Raw genomic sequence first — 16,931 nt, forward strand, 5'->3', positions numbered from 1 at the left:
AATGGTTAAGAGATGGGTCCATATTTGGAATTCAAACAGGTTGAGAATAGGTTCAAGATCAAGCTTACAGAATTCATAGGGGATAATGGTCCTCTGGGTGATAAAGCCCTTCTGCGAGATCCATTCAAACCTTTCTCTGGCTTCATCGTCGATGAACTTGGGTAGAGGAGTGGGTTCAGTAGCAGTGTGGGTCTTAGGCTGCTTAGGATGCTTTCTTTTTTCACTGCGCTGGGCAGTTTGCGCAGCATTCTGGACACCAGATCTTATCCTTGGTGATCTCTTGGTAGATGGCTCCTCAGCAGTTTTTTCTGCATTCTGCCGATCCTCGGAAGGATTAGCAGTTTGCTTTTCCTTGGGTTGAGCAATGCTCTTCCTTTTGGCAGTCCTTTTTCCTTTCTTGGGTGATTTGGTTACTGTTACATTTGTATTTGTGGGTTGCACTGGTTCCTCGTCATGGTTACTCACTGGATGCCCTTCAGATTGCTGTTCTTCCATCTGTTCATCAGATGGCTCTTTAGTTTGCACATTCTGCTTTTTTCTTGCAGATTGTTTCATTTTTCCACCTCGATTTTCAGTTTTTTTCTTGGGTGATTTGATGGAAGGTTCAACAATTTGAACATCTTCATCGTCTTCGTCACACAGCCTGAAAGTGCATCCCGTACTCACAGATCCCCCTCTAATTCTCACCATGATTGAAGTGCAGTGTGGTTTGTGTTGTGTGATGTGATGCAAATGAGTATCAAACAGTGAAAACTTTAGTATGAATTACAATGGATGCACCAACAGTCCACAGAGAGTGAGTTTTTGTGATTAGGGTTTCGAGTAGTAATTGGAATTTTTAGTGCAGTTAGCGGTTGGAAGAAGTTATGAAGTACAATAAACTCGCAATAGGTGTGAGAAGGTGTCGGTCAGAGTGATTTCTTGGTACTTGTTCTAAGGAGAGATGAATTTGAATTTTGAACTTTGAGAGAATGTGAAGAGTTGCGTCCGAGATAAAAGGTAAGAATGAACTGAATGACGCAGAGAATTTCTTTAAAAGACGCAATTTTTGAGTGTCGGACGGCCGAACGAAGTGAAGCCTCCGACACAACCGTCTGAACCAAAACTTTTCTGAAGAAGGGATGAAAAACACTGTCGGACGCCCGTTCTAACCCATTGGACATCTGATGACCAAAAAATCTTAGAATATTTTTTCTGAAACGCCCAATTTTGTTCTCAGATACACAAATTAATCTAGTGAAAGGGCTTTTGTGAGGATATCAGCAATTTGATCTTTAGAACAAATATATTGAACACAAATTTTACCCTTGTGGACAAGATCGCGAATGAAATGATGCTTTATGTCTAAGTGCTTAGTTCTAGAATGTTGAATGGGATTTTTTGTCAAATTGATGGTACTAGTGTTATCACAATACATAGGCACGCAATCATATACTAAATCAAAATCATTCAATGTATTTTTCATCTACAACAATTGAGCACAACAAGCACCAGCAGCAACATATTCAGCTTCAGTTGTAGACAATGAAATAGCATTTTATTTTTTGCTAAACTAAGATACTAAGCAATTTCCAAGAAAGTTACGTATACCTGTTATACTTTTTCTATCTACCCTACAGCCACCAAAATCAGCATCAGAGAATCCACACAGAGGAAGTTCATGACACTTAGGATACCAAAGGCCAAAATTCAAGATTCCTTTTAGATATCTAAGGATTCTTTTTACCGCATTCAAATGTGATTCCTTTGGGCAAGACTGAAAATGAACACATAGGTACACAGCAAACATAATATCAGGTCTACTAGTAGTTAAGTAAAGCAAACTACCAATCATACCTCTATACTTCTTTCTATCAATTTTTATACCTTCTTCATCTTTATCAAGTTTGGTAGATGTGCACATGGGTGTTCCAACTTGCTTTGAATCCTCTATTCCAAATCTTTTTTGTAGCTCTTTGGTGTATTTGGTTTGATTAATGAATATTCCATCTCGAGTTTGAACCACTTGGAGTTTAAGGAAGAAATTTAATTCTCCCATTATGCTCATTTCAAACTCTTTTTGCATGATATTTAAAAAATTCTTGTACAAACTCTCATTAGTAGCACCAAATATAATATCATCCACATACATTTGCACAATTAAAAGATCACATGAACTTTGTTTAGTGAAAAGAGTAGTATCCACAATACCTCTTTTAAAACCATTTTCAATAAAAAAAAACCACTCAAACGTTCATACCATACTCTTGGGATTGTTTTAATCCATACAAGGCTTTTGAGAGTTTAAAAACATAATTTGGATAAATTTCATTTTCAAAACCAGGAGGTTGATCAACATAAATTTCTTGATCTATAACATCCATTTAAAATAATTTAAAGTTCTTGAAGCATGCGAAAGCCAAAATCATTCTAATTGATTCTAGCCTAACTACGGGTGCAAATGATTCATCAAAATCTATTCCTTCTTCTTGAGTGTATCCCTTAACTACTAGTCTGACCTTATTTCTTACTACCTCACCTTTGTCATTCATTTTTTTCTAAAAATCCACTTGGTGTCAGTGATAGGATGATCTTGTGGTCTAGCAACTAATGTCCAAACTTTCATTCTTTCAAATTGATTTAACTCCTCTACCATAGCTAAAATATAGTTCTCATTTTTCAATGCATCAACAATATTTTTGGGTTCAAAGTGTGAAACCAATATAAAATTATCTATTAATTATCTAGAGGAGGAACGTGTTTTGACCTTTTCGGATAGATCACCAATGATGAGTTCCTTAGGATGGTTTTGGACAAATTTTCAGACTCTTGGAAGATCATTAGGAGTGGTAGTGTCTCTATCATTGTTTTCCCAAGCTGGACTGTCTTGAGTTTCATCTTCCTTTTAATCATTTTCTGGTGAAACAGTGTCTTGATCACTGATTGTTAGCTTCTTTAGTTCTTCTTGAACACCTGCATCATCATCTTCACCACAAACTCATGGAAACGTCACCATAAAATTCATCAAAAGTAATGTGTATAGTTTCCTCTATAACCAGAGTCCTACGATTATAGACTCTAAAGCCTCTCTTATTTTCACAATATCCCAAGAAAATTCCCTTATGAAATTTGTTATCAAACTTTCCAAGATGTTCCTTGATGTTTAGAATGAAGCATCTGCAACCAAAGACTTTAAAATATCCAACAACAGGCTTTTTATCAAACATCAGTTCATAGGAAGTTTTGTTCAAGATTGGTCTTAAAAGTACGTTGTTCATGGTATAGCAGGCTGTGTTTATAGTTTTAGCCCAAAAATACTTACGTAAATTACATTCACTAAGCATGGTTCTAGTAGCCTCTTGAAGTGTTCTATTTTTTCTTTCAACAACCCCATTTTGTTTGGGGACTCTTGCAATGGAAAATTCATGTGTAATACCATTGTTATCACAGAATTCTGGAAAACCACAGAAACGAAATTCTGAACCATTGTCATTTCTTATTTTGATGATTTTTAACCCAATCAGATTCTGAACCTTTGCAAATAGTGAAACAAAGTTTTTGAACGCATCATCTTTGTGTGCAAGAAACATCACCCAAATGTATCTAGAAAAATCATCAACAACATAAAAACAAAATCTTTTGCCACTTAGGCTTGTGGTTTGAGTAGGACCAAATAGATCAAGATGTAAAAGTTCTACAGGCTTTGTAGTAGGAACACATTTCTTGGGTTTAAAAGATATTTTGACTTGTTTTCCAAATTAGCAAGCATCACAGATTCGGTATTTTTCAAATTTGATTTTTGGAAGCCCTCTAACAAGTTCTTTTTTGAAAATTTCTTTTAGCAAATCCATATTGAAATGACAGAGCCTTCTATGCCACAGGCAGGGGTCCTCATTTGCTGCTTTGAGGCAACTAAGACTAGAGGAATCAACTTTTTCAAGGCTGACTATATAAATGTCATTTACTCCTTTTCCTTTGAAAACAATATTGAACTTTGAATCAAGAATAAGGTATTCATGCTTTTTAAATAACACAAACAGATTCCTATCACACAATTGACTAACACTTAATAAGTTGTAGCTCAAATTGTCAACCAAAAGAACATTGTGACCAAAGGTTTGACCATTTTTACCAACATCACCAATTCCAACAGTTTTGGCTTTGTTGTCATCTTCAAAAGTTATCTTTCCGCTTGCTTTTGGATTGAGTTTGATGAACTGTGATGTATCACCAGTCATATGTCTTGAGCATTCACTATCTATAAACCACTTTGATTTCTTAACAATGTTTACCAAGTTCACCTACACAAAGAGTCACAAGATAATATTTGGTACCTTTTACTTTTTGGGTCCTTGAGAGTTAGCATTTTGTCTAACCATCCACATGCATCTCATGCCATTTCTCATATTTTTTCTAACATAACAATTGCTTTTTACGTGGCTAAATTGACAATAGAAGCTACACTCAGTTAAGAATTATTCAAATAAACAGGTTTAATAAATCTGACTTGCCTTTTTCTATGGATAGCATACTCATTTGTATTGTGATTCAGCCTTAACTGATGAGTACCAAAATGAGGTTTTGCGTCATTCCTTTGAAAACAGTTTTGTTTATTATGTTGAAGCATCTGACTAAAATCATCCATTCTTCTTTTCAAGTTATTTTGTTCATTTTTGACCATGTCACAGAAGTTTGTTTTTCTATCAAGTTTAGGATGCAGATCAATTTCAATCCTTTTTAGGTTCTCATTTTCATTTCTCAGGCATTTGTTTTGTCGAAAAGGCTTGCATTGTCTTGTATCGGAAAGTTAATTTTTTATTTTAGTTTCTTGTTTCTAACATAGGATTCTTTTAAACTGTAGTGCATTTTCCAAAAACGAATTAACATCATCATCAGATTCACTACCACTATCAGTTTGAAAGTACAAGTGATTACCTCTTCATCACCAATGGCCATGAAAATCATTTGAGCAGATTCCTCTTCTTTTTCGACTTCATCTTTTGAATTGCAGTCATTCCAAGTGATCTGAAAATTGTTGAAATTTGGTTTTTGTTCAACCTTACTCTCCTTCTTTTTCTTCATTGGACACTCATTTACATAGTGTCCAGGTTGGTCGCATTCAAAGCATTTAACAGTTTGCTTTTTGTTGAACTCTAGCTTTCCTTTGTTTCTCAAGTTGTTGGACTGATCGGGAAGGAATTGCTAGGTCCACCTTTTCTGAATCTCCTCTTATTGAGTATTCTTTTGAAACCTCATGTGATGAGTGCAATATCACTGTTATCACCTTCCATGTCATCTCCATCCAGGGAGGCTTTATCATTTTCATCTTATGAAACCTTCAAAACAATATTCTTTCTCACCTTTGTGTCTTCTTCTTCCTGCGCCTTGGACTTGAGTTTTAACTCATAAGAAGTCAGTGAATTAATAAGAGATTCAATAGGTAGGGTATTTAGATCTTTGGCTTCCTCAAGGGCAGTCGCTTTACTCTCCCAATCCTTTGATAAAGTATTCAAAATTTTTCTGTTTTTCTCACCTAGAGAGTAATCCTTCTCAAGCACTTCTAAATCCTTAATAAGATCATTGAATCTACAATACATCTTGTCAATGTTTTCATGAGGTTCCATCTTAAAAGATTCATACTTAGTGACCAAAATTGACTTCTTCCGTTCTCTCACATTCTCACTTCCTTCATAGATTTCTCTGACTTTATCCCAAATCTCTTTTACAGATTTGCAGCCCTTGACTCTAATAGACTCATTTGAATCTAGAGCACTGTATAGTACATTCATCGTCTTGGCATTTAGAGTGAGATGAGTTCTATCTTCAGCAGTCAGCTCACTTCTTAATTTTGGTCTCGGCCTATTTGTATCTTCATCAATAATAGAGGCATCATATGAACCTTCATTGACAATAAACCACAACTCAATATCAATAGATTGTAAGAAAATAATCATCCTCTCCTTCCAACTCACATAATTTGATCCATTGAATATTGGGGATCTAGTGACGGATTGTCCTTCAAAAAACATGGCATTGTTGGTTGTCATTTTTACTCCAAAACCGATTGAGCTTAATCTTTAGGAGACAAAACTCTGATACCAATTGTAAGGACCGAAAACAACCTAAGGGGGGGGTGAATTAGGTGGTTTAAAAACTGGCCAAGATATGTATCACTTTTTGAGAACTTGCCCTCTTTTTCTAAAGGAACACACAATGGAGCAAATAATGAGGAAGCACAAGTTCTTAGGGGTAGAAGAGATAGATAATTTATATTGCAAGACAGTAAATAAAAGGATGGAATAGTAAACCAAGTTTCAAACTTCACTTGAGTTTGAATACCACTTTATATAGCAAGCTTTTTCAAATTGATCAACTTACAACCAATCTCTTGTGTACAAAGGACGGATCACTTCCTCCTCGACCCAAGCTGCACTTGGTCAAGCAAGGAGGTTTTACAATCACTCGGATAACCCTCACAAAGCTACACTATTGAAGAAGTAGAAACACACTTGAAAAGCTTATCGAAAATTCCACAACTAAGAGTACAAATCTTCTTTCTAAAGTATTCTCACACTTGAATCACTCAAGATCTGATGTAGTCTCAATGTGCAAAGTTATCTTGAAGTGGTTGACTTTGCTCTATTTATAGGAGACCAAAAAGCACTTCAATTAATGCTGTCAACGGATAGAAGGCAACTGAAGAGTCAACTAACCGTTGGTGGTGTCGAATGTCTGATAGGCTGGTTTTTCGCGTCCGATCGCATGTAGTGAGTTCAAGAAGTTTTTTTGAAATGTTTAGGACGTCCGGTGCTTCGATGCTTTGCATCCGAAGTGTCGCAACGTTTGTCGGACGTCCGGTACTCAGGTGTTGTACGTCCGAACGAAGTCAGTGAGTTTAGAGAACTCGGCTTATTATTTTCGGACATCCGAGAGTGAGTTCCTTATGCGTCCGAAATTACTCGAAGGTTGACGGACGGCCAATGTAGACTTTTGTGCGTCCGACTCATGCTTCAGTATATGTTAGCCTGTTTTGCTCCAAATCTGAAAACATCTATTTAGGGAATATTAGTAACATTCATTTATTTTGTAATTATCAAAAGATATGGACTGAGATGAGCATAGTCTAATGACTCAGCCTCTTGTGCATCTTATCCAAAATATCATAAAAAAAAAAATCACATGTTGCCCTGCTAGGTGAAATCAGTGCCCTTAAATATATGAAGGGACAACCTTGTCATTGGAAGTTCAGTGAAAGAGACACCAAGTTAGCTTGAGTAGCTGTAGCTCTAGAGGATAAATAAAAGGAACTTTTACGAGCATTAACTTTTTACCCGGAATATGCCTAATACACCTCCAAAAAAATCCCTTATAGCACCTAAACAATTATGCAAACACCGAGCAAAAATGATAGTATCATCTGCAAAAACCAGATAAGGAATACAATCCCCCGATGTCATGTAAAATATTCTTTCGTCTTGTAGGAAAAGATGATGAATTCCTCGGCCAAGAAATTCAGCGACCAAGAGAAATAAACTTGGTGATAGTGGATCCCCTTGTCGTACCCCTCGCGAGGACCGAAAAAATCCCGTTGGCTCTCCATTAACAAGCATAGAAAACCAATTGTTACTAAAAGTGTGAAAAAACAAATTGACCACCCTCTCCTGAAAGCCAAAACTCCACAGCATGAACAACCAAAAATTCCTTTCAACTCGATCGTATGCATTCTCCATATCAAGCTTCAAAATCACATTAGGATTCTTTAAATGTCTATCAAGATCTCCAACTAGCTATTGGGTTAACAAAATGTTTTCATCAATTCCTCTACTCGGGACAATGCCAGTTTGCCAAGGGGAGATCAATTGGGGCAACAACATACTTAACCGGTTCGATAAAACCTTGGAAATGATTTTTGAACTGATGTTACATAGGCTTATAGGCTGAAAGTCCCGCCAAGTGTTTGTTCCAGCCACCTTTGGTGGGAGGATAATAAGCATACTGGAAAACTCCTGTGGAGGTTCCATCCCTCTAAAAAAATCATGAATTGCTTCAAGCAAATCCTCTTTAATTATATCCTAACAACTATGGTAGAACCCTGTGCCAAAACCATTCGAGCCAAGAGCACTCTCCGCCGACATAGAGAGCACCACTGATTTAATCTCTTCCAAAGAAGGCAAGGCAGCTAAGGAATCTTTATCACCACTATTAATTTGAGGAATCGCAAAAGGAAATGCCGGTGGCAACCTGCCCTCTCGTTCCGAGGTAAAAAGGGTCCTAAAAAACTCCACTGCTGAGGAATTAATGCTCGAAGGTTCTTCCAAAATAGCCCCCGAGTTATGTTTAATTTTGGAGATGACGTTTGAGTTTCTTCGCTGCCGCACCACCGAATGAAAAAAAGTTGTATTAGCATCACCTAATTCAATCCACTTCATTGCAGATTTCTGGTGCCAAAAATCCCCTTCAATGGATAACTGTTTCGCAGGGACAGCTCTAGCCTCTCCCAATTTAATTCGGGATACTTCACCTCTCAAGTTATCATATGTTTGTTCACTTTGGAGCAAATACTCCTCCGCTTGCTTCACCTTTGAAAAAATGTGGCCAAATGTTTCCTTATTCCAACGCCGCAAGCATTTCCTAATCCACATGAGCTTCCTGAAGAATTGCTCCATTCCCACACATTGTTGTTGCTAGCTTTGACTCACCATTAGAAAGAAAGTATGATACTTAGTCCATGCATTCAAAAATCGGAAGGAGCAACAACGTCGAGAATAAGACCCACACTTAATAAGTAATGGCGCATGATCAGAACGACCACGTGCCATGTACGAAACATGAGTAGAATCAAAAATAGAAGTCCACTCTGAATTAGTGAAAGCCTTATCAAATCTCTGCAAGATCCGACCATTTGTCCATGTAAAAGGAGACCCATCAAAAGGTACTTCCAACAACAGACAATTGAAAATGGTTGTGTTGAATTCTTTCATATCCCAGCATTGGCTGGCTCTCCCTCAAGTCTCTCCTCCATAGTAGACACAACATTGAAATCCCCTGCTACTAACCACAAATACCGACTAGCCGAACCAATACCCTCCAATATCACTCCAAAGACTCCTCCGTCCAACCTTAGTACATTTTACGTAGATAGTCGAAACATTGAGCACTGTACCAGAACTAAGGGACAGTGTGATATGTACTAGCTATTCATCATACTCTCAACAAGACACTGAGAACTCAGCCATCGAAAAAATCCTAATCTTCCCTTCAAGGAAGGATTGAGCCTTATCAAAACACAAAAAAGTCAAATCTTCTCCAGCTGTTCAACTCCAGACAATGGCTCCAATAAAATAAGAAGATGAATTAAATTATTACGACATAAGTCCTTATATTAACACTGAGTCTTTCTTCAAAACCCCCTAATATTCCATACTAATGCATTAAAAGGGTCAATCATGTTGCTGAAGTGAGGATTTAGCTTGAGAAAGAAAAGCAAATAACTTTTTATTATAGTTAATAGGACGACCAACTTTGGATTTACCTAATTTGTTCAGCAAGTGAATATCTTTAGCGTCAATAACAGTCGTTCTCGGACATTCAAAATCAATCAGTCTTGTATCCTTTTGCAATTTTCGATCCAAACAACACTTAAACTCCAAAAAGTGCTATAATGAAGTAAGTGTAGCAGTAGACAACCTACCAGTTCCTACCCGCAGAAAAGCAACTGGAGATGACCGTGTGGACTTCGCACGTTCATCCAACTTCAGCTAAAGTTCTACATCTGCAGCATGTTCCAAAAAAGCAAAAGAATTAGAGGTATGTAGTTTGCGACCCATCAAAAGCTACTGTGGAGCTTCATCATCTGACCTAAAATCAGTGGCCTGATCCTCCAACATGTCAAGCATAATCGACTTAACCACCCCAGCTTGCTCACGGTCGTGTTGTATATGACTGCCCCATCTTCCCCTAGGGCATACCCACGGGTTTGGCAGACCGCCTGCCTAACTCTCGCCAGAACTCAGTCACGTATCATGAAAATTTACAAATAAAAACCTCAAATATAAAAGCGATATTAATTACAACCTTTAGCATATACACTCATGGACCTCCAATGTCCACACAATCTACAATACAACCAAGGATTGAAACTAATAAAAAATATCAAACCAAACGAGCTGGCTAGACATCTATGAAGTACTTGCTCGAGCACCTAAAAAACTTAGAAGAAATCGAGGCCTTCCTCAATTCAACCTCTCATGTTCTCATCCCTATAAGGAAAACAAATTGTATGGAATGAGCTAAAAATCCAGTGAGATTCCAAGTAACCAAGCAGGTAAAATAATAGGCTAGATACCATACACCAGATATCAAGAAAACAAGTCAAACTCAAATAGATCATGACTCAATATATAGTTAAGCAAGTAGCCAAATAGATCATGCAAAAGTGTACAGTAAAGAACATATTCATGGTAAAGGATATAGATTGCTCTCAGGAGCAAGTTCTACTGTAGCTTGATCCAAGTCTGTTGACTCTCTCTCAACCATGAAAATATAACGTCTGTAGATCTCCACTTTACACTAATTTTCGTTTATCAAACATACCCCTTACTGGGCCCGAACACCCAAGAAGTACCCAAGGTTCGTCGATCTCCTCGACCAAGCTCTTACTGGCTCGATTCGACCAACTAACCCTAGGTTGGACTTATAGTCCCAGATATTCAGTAATTCAAGATTTGGCTTATAGCCCCAAGTATTCAATAATCAGGAATGGAGTCATTAGCTGTTATCCAACGCTCACGCAGTAATGATTGGAGACGTTAGTTGTCACTGAACGCTCTGTATTCAGTAATATCAGTGTTCAGGTGATGAATTCTAGTCAAGAATAAAAGGTTAGTAACTATGTCCTTTACCCAAGATTTCCCAACTTACCCAACCGCTCTGAGGCTAGTTTAAAGAAAGAGGTCCAATGAGGGCTCAATTCAATCGTTACCGACTTACCTTCACGCAGACGCATGAGTAACCCTAAATTCCACTTATTCGAGGTCTCGAATAAGGTCCAAGGCCCTATTCAACCACTACAAGAAAAATGTAGCTGATTTACAATTCAATCGCTACAAGAGAAATGCAGCCGGTCTACAATTCAACCACTACAAGAGAAATGTAGCTGGTCTACAACCATGCACATAAACATGCAAATCCGTACGCAGGATCAATTAACTCAAGTTTATGGAGGTCGAGCATGATTAAAGACACACTCGCCTAGTCAGAATCAAGTCACAAGTAATGTCCAGCAATTTACATTCTCAAGCATTCCAAGTATTTCAAATCAATATGGACGTCGCATGCAAATCCAGTTACTTGTTCATGCATGAATGAGATATCAAGTGTTTAGTCAAGTTAGGTCGATTGAGTGTACATAAAAGCACACTCGCCTAAATAGACTCAAGTCACAAATAAATTCAGCATATCATGTTTCAAGAATTTCAAGTATTGTAAATCCAAACAATTGAAAATCGGGTGGTGAAGAACCCTGATCAAACAAGAAAATTGGAAGAAAGCTGTAGAAATCAGAAATTTTCTCAGCAAATCCAGCTAGATATTGGCTGGATTGAAGGCTAGATTGACAGGGGAAAGCTTAAAAATTTTTGATACTCACTGCCTCAAATCTGGTCAGAAATCCGGCCAGAAGGTGGCCGTGGCCGGATTCTGGCCAAATTTCGGTCATGATTAAATGGTCGCACATGCTTGAACAGAATATCAAAGTTTAATCGAGCTAGTTCAAGTGCAATAAAGTACACACTTACTTATGAGACGATAAATCAAGTATCTAGCAACTTCTAGCAACAATGAGCATGTAATACGCAGTTGGAACACTCACCAATCAATTGCAGCCCTTCACTTTAATCCTGATTTTTCCTCTTGAACTCTCTCGAGTTCTGTGGTCACATACTATAGTAAAAGACTAGCAATACAAACCCAAAATATATGAAAAAATTGAGGTTTCAAAACTTTATTTAGAACATGCATCAATTTACAAATTTTATACCCGAATAACCTATCAAAATATAATATTTGCTTGTTCCAATCGAGAAGTAAACCTCATGTGCTTACTAATCAACGTTAGAAAAGTCATTTAGAGCACAAGAGTATCACTTATAGTCAAATGTTTGGAGAAATTAGAAAAGACGTTCAAAATACAAAGTTGGAAATTGTCCGACCTAAAATGATTTGAAGAAACTCATTTCCTTTCATTTGAACCTCAATTCCACTCATAAAACCAAGCTCCAAATTGTGTAACAACTCTAACTTAAAGTTGGAAATGAAAGTAAGAACAGTTCTAGGAGAACAGAAATTTTCCAGTTTTGTGCGATATTTTTTGAAAAATCATATCTCAAGTCTCTTAAGTCCAAAGTTTATAAACTTTACACTGTCAGAAAAAAGACTCAGGGTCTGTTTGGTTGGACAGAAAATATTTTTCCTACGAAAATATTTTCCATCGAAGTTATTTTCCTGGAAAATCACTTCTTTCTCCATAATTTTCTAGTGTTTTGGTTATTTAGTGAAAATATTTTCTGAATTCCTTTTTTCATAATTTTCCGATTTTTGGTTTGTTAGTGAAAATATTTTTTGACTTTCTTTTTTAATGTTTGTTGATATGTTGCAAATGTTTTTCTATTCTCAAAACATTCATCTCATTACAAGTGTTTTTTAGCTTCTATCCATTATAATCATATTATCATTTTTATAAAATATTTATTCAAATTACACCATGAATTCTTAAATGGAATTATTAATGACACTAATGAATTGGTTTTTGATCTTCCTTTAAAAAAAAATCAATAAGGGGTTGAAGATCCCAGGCACCTTCACCTTATTCACTGAACGGTGGACGCAATAAATATATACATATATATATATATATATATATATATATATATATATATATATATAAGACTCCAAGGCAATAACCATGCCAGGAAAGCAATCAGGCAAGCAATGTGCTACCCCTTATCCACATTATGAAGTATTCATATCTTGGACTTCATAAAATTTTATCTAAATAAATGGCAGCTGTTCCATCAGATAGATATATCATCTTTCACTTGATGGTGATGCATTCCGAAATGAACTGATATTTGGCCTAAAACAGAAATGGAGCAGTCATCATTCTGCAACCGCTTGTGTATGCATGCACAAGAGAATTTAACACAAATTTGAATCAGTCAAGAGCCTGAATGGCCATAGTGCTCTCTAACAGAAACATGAGCAGCCAATTGATTGATTTGTGCTATGGTAAGAGCCAATTCAAAAAATATTAGATCTATCAGATCAATAATTATAGTACAACCTTCTATGGAGCTCAAAAGCAACAAATGCACCCATCAGGGTTTAAGTCTCGTCAGCAAACAGAAGTTGAGTTTACAGTCTGAGGACTAGAGAAATTTACAAAGTTAGATCCAGCCCGTCAAACCATATCTGTCAGCAAGATTGTACATTACCAGCTGATCCTAGGCATGCCCAAAAAGATGCTCTACTCCTATGGCAAAGGTAAGAGCCCACGAAGTGAGAAGAACAGTGAACGCCACAAGCCCAATGGCTGATCTAGTTCTTAGTAAACTGGGGCCTAATGCTTGAAGGTGCTTCTGCATCTGACTAGCCACATTGAATCCTCAACCCTTCAATGGAGAGAGCTTCAAAATTAGCCATTGCTAATAGAACAAGATCTTCCAAAGACACATAATTTGAATGTACTTTATCTGATATTGAGCCTAAGTTTGGAGCATTCTAACTGTGATCTATTACTTTTTGTGAATCATTAAAGGGAGCTTACTATTATGTCAGAAGAAATTAGCGATGCAAGAAAATCCCTATCGCTTGCAGTAAGGTTCCAAAATAATTGAACAGGCAACTGTAACATCAGAGCTTCATTATCTTTTCCATAGCTACCAACATTTTCAGTCTTTCTAACAAACCAGAAATTTCTTCTTTTTCCCTTCTTTTTTTTCCGTTTTCCATCTTTCTTAGTGTTGTATGCTTGATACAGGGTTCCAAAAAATCCCAGCAAAACTAATGCAACATAAATGTCATAAACAAATAGAAATTTGTAATATGCTCAATTATTCACCATCCTTTCCTTTTTTGAGTTTTCTTGGTCCAAAATTACCAGTAATAACTTGTACAGTGCTATCAGAGCTTCATCAAGCTCTGTACAATCTCCAAGAAACGAACACAAGCAAACCCAATGTGTGATTATGTGTGTGTAGGAAAAATTATCTTAATGGGATGCAAAAGTCATCAAAGCAAGAAACTTTTTCTGCAATTCCTTAAGGGAACAAAGCAGGTTCTCAAAATAAAATCAACAATAAAACCTACTATGCATAAATCAAGAAAACTGCCCCACTCAAAACTAGAAATTCCAGTAAAAATACTACTAACGATCAATAGGCAAGCAATAAGTTTGACTCACCAGGACAATGAATTGCGATATGATCCAACCTTTCAAGAAAGTTGGAAAAGAAATAATCGAAAATGATGAAGAGCTTCAGCCCAAGATCTGTAAGAAGAAGGATTAAGAGAATAGCCCAATTGAAAGAGTAGCCTAACTCTGGAAGTGGGTCTTCGCCGGAGCTGGAGGCACTGCCGGCGAAGAAGGATTGGTTCGCCGATGAGTCGTCAATCAATGGTCTTCAATCATTGAGAATGGACATCTGCTGAAGTGGAAGAATGCCTTTAGGCCGTGATTTTAAGAAGAGGGCGTGCTTTTAAGAAAGGAAAATAACATCAGAATAATAGAAAAGGGAGTTATTTTCCTTCCCTCGGTGTAAGTTATTTTACGTCAGAAATCATTTTCCCAAATTAGATTGTATCCAAACAGTGGAAAACTAGGAAAACATTTTCTGGAAAATATTTTCCATCCAACCAAACAGACCCTCAAAGGGTTACAATTTTCCAGAAGACACCATTGTAAGATTCTATTCACAAGTCAGTCAAATTCTAACCTAAATTTGCTGCTTCATCCAGTAGAAAGATAGAACAGGTATGCAAATTCAGTCAACTTTGAAAAATCATAGATATTCATAGGAATTGAGAAAAATTCTAAAATTTTCACTGTATAAATTACTCTAAATCTAGTTTCAAACACAATAAACAGAACTCAATTCTGACTTTTCTACACCAAGATATGACACATTTCCCAGGACTGCTCAAGGTTCCCTGCAGAAAAATTTCAGCAGCACTTCCTTTTGTTTTCCTTACTTTTCCATCCAAACCCAACACCAAATTTCGTCTCAATTTAACCTCAATCACAACCACAAGTCATAAGCTAGCAAATACACTTAATTAAGGCCACAAACCATCCAAATATAGCCAATTTATAGCTCAAAAACCAACCATAATCAAGTTGAATATTGGAACCCTAACATGAAATTTTCACATACAAGCTGGAATTTTCTTTAGGCAAGCCAAACTAGCATATAAAAACTAGATATTTCAGATGCAAAACTATTAAATCATGGCCAACCCTTAAGCATCATATATGGGTAGAAATTTCACCATAAAACTGGATTTTTCCATATCACCACTTCAAAACATGAAATTTTCCATATAAACTACCAAAATCCAACTCTAAAGCCACTAGTATGCAAAGATTATAAGTAAATGAAGTTTCTTGTCATAAATACCTTGAAACCCCAAGAAAATGGAAACCAAGTGCTTCTCCCTCCAAAATCCCTCCACCAAAGTCCTTAATCCTTCCTAAAGTTCAACTTTTATGGAATAGATTGCAAGTTTATGGTGAAAACTCAAGGATTCAAGCTTGAAATGGAAGGTGAAATTGAAGCGTATTTCCTCTCTTTTTTCTCTCCATATGGCCGGCCAAGCTAGAGGAAAAATGGAGGAAGTTTGGTCAAAATTTGGTTTAGTTAAGGTTAAGACAAGTCCAAGTCAAAGTCAAGGTCCAATGCTTCAAGGACAAATGGCATCCAAGGGTTAATCCTCATCCTATTGTCTCCAAATCACTAAAATATCTAGCCAATCTCTAATTCTCCCGTAACATTGACGGTGTTTTTGCTATACGTACAAGTTAAAAAATCCGAAATATACCCGTTTCACTGCAAGTATATAGGTCAACTAGTAGTTTAGGGTATATATCGGGTCGATCCCACGAGGAAGATTGAACAATTACCGGTGTTACTAAAGCTTCTCTATTATTTAGACTGTCAATAAATTATAACAAGTAAAAACTACTGAACTTATACAAGAAAATAACAAATGAAAGCGCCTTAGGTTATGGTATCCCTAACTACTCATGCAAGTACTATATTTGGATCATTGAGTAATACTATCTAGGCTAGTTATAGTGTAATTTCCTTATGCATATGAAACCTACTTTCGTAGTGAATCAACTATACTTATAACTAATCCATACCTATTCTCATAGTTATGAAATTAGCTACAAGTTCATTTCTTCAATGAAATTACATGAAATTAACCACTAAAACCACATAGGTGCACCTCTACTCTCGTGAGTGTACTCCCTATGTTTACCACTTCTTGAACTAGTGTTAAATCTCAATTTTCATTGCAGAAACAACACCTTAGATAATCATAATTAATGGTACCAGATTAATCATGATTTTAAAGATTTAAAGTGCTAAATAACTTGCTCAAATCATAGCAATCAAATAGCCAAATAATAAACATTAACAATCATAGAAAGTTCAACCAAACCCAAGGCATAAACTTTAGAGACACATAAATAACATAAAATCCAAACTTGTATATTAACCAGACAACAAAATCAAGTACAAAAGATAAAGAGTTTGGAAGGAATGTAACTCTTGTCACATGAGTTCATTTCCCTGCCTTCTTCATCCTCCATCTTCCTCTTCATGTAGCTAACATACAAGAAAGGATAAACTGTCTAAAACTAAAACTATCCTACACTAAGGAAAATGGAAGAA

At 36.5% G+C, this 16,931-nt stretch overlaps 1 long non-coding RNA gene across 1 annotated transcript; it reads right to left on the reverse strand.

Moving 5' to 3' along the window:
- Positions 1-13,183: 13,183 nt before the first annotated feature.
- Positions 13,184-14,526, reverse strand: LOC140016385 (uncharacterized). Its single transcript, XR_011822777.1, has 2 exons — positions 14,438-14,526; positions 13,184-13,646 (listed from the first exon to the last, which is right to left on the reverse strand). It is a non-coding gene; the product is annotated as an uncharacterized lncRNA (long non-coding RNA).
- Between the last annotated feature and the right edge of the window lie 2,405 nt (positions 14,527-16,931).

The sequence above is a fragment of the Coffea arabica genome, chromosome 11c, assembly GCF_036785885.1.
Source record: "Coffea arabica cultivar ET-39 chromosome 11c, Coffea Arabica ET-39 HiFi, whole genome shotgun sequence".
In the NCBI taxonomy this organism is placed as follows: Eukaryota; Viridiplantae; Streptophyta; class Magnoliopsida; order Gentianales; family Rubiaceae; genus Coffea; species Coffea arabica.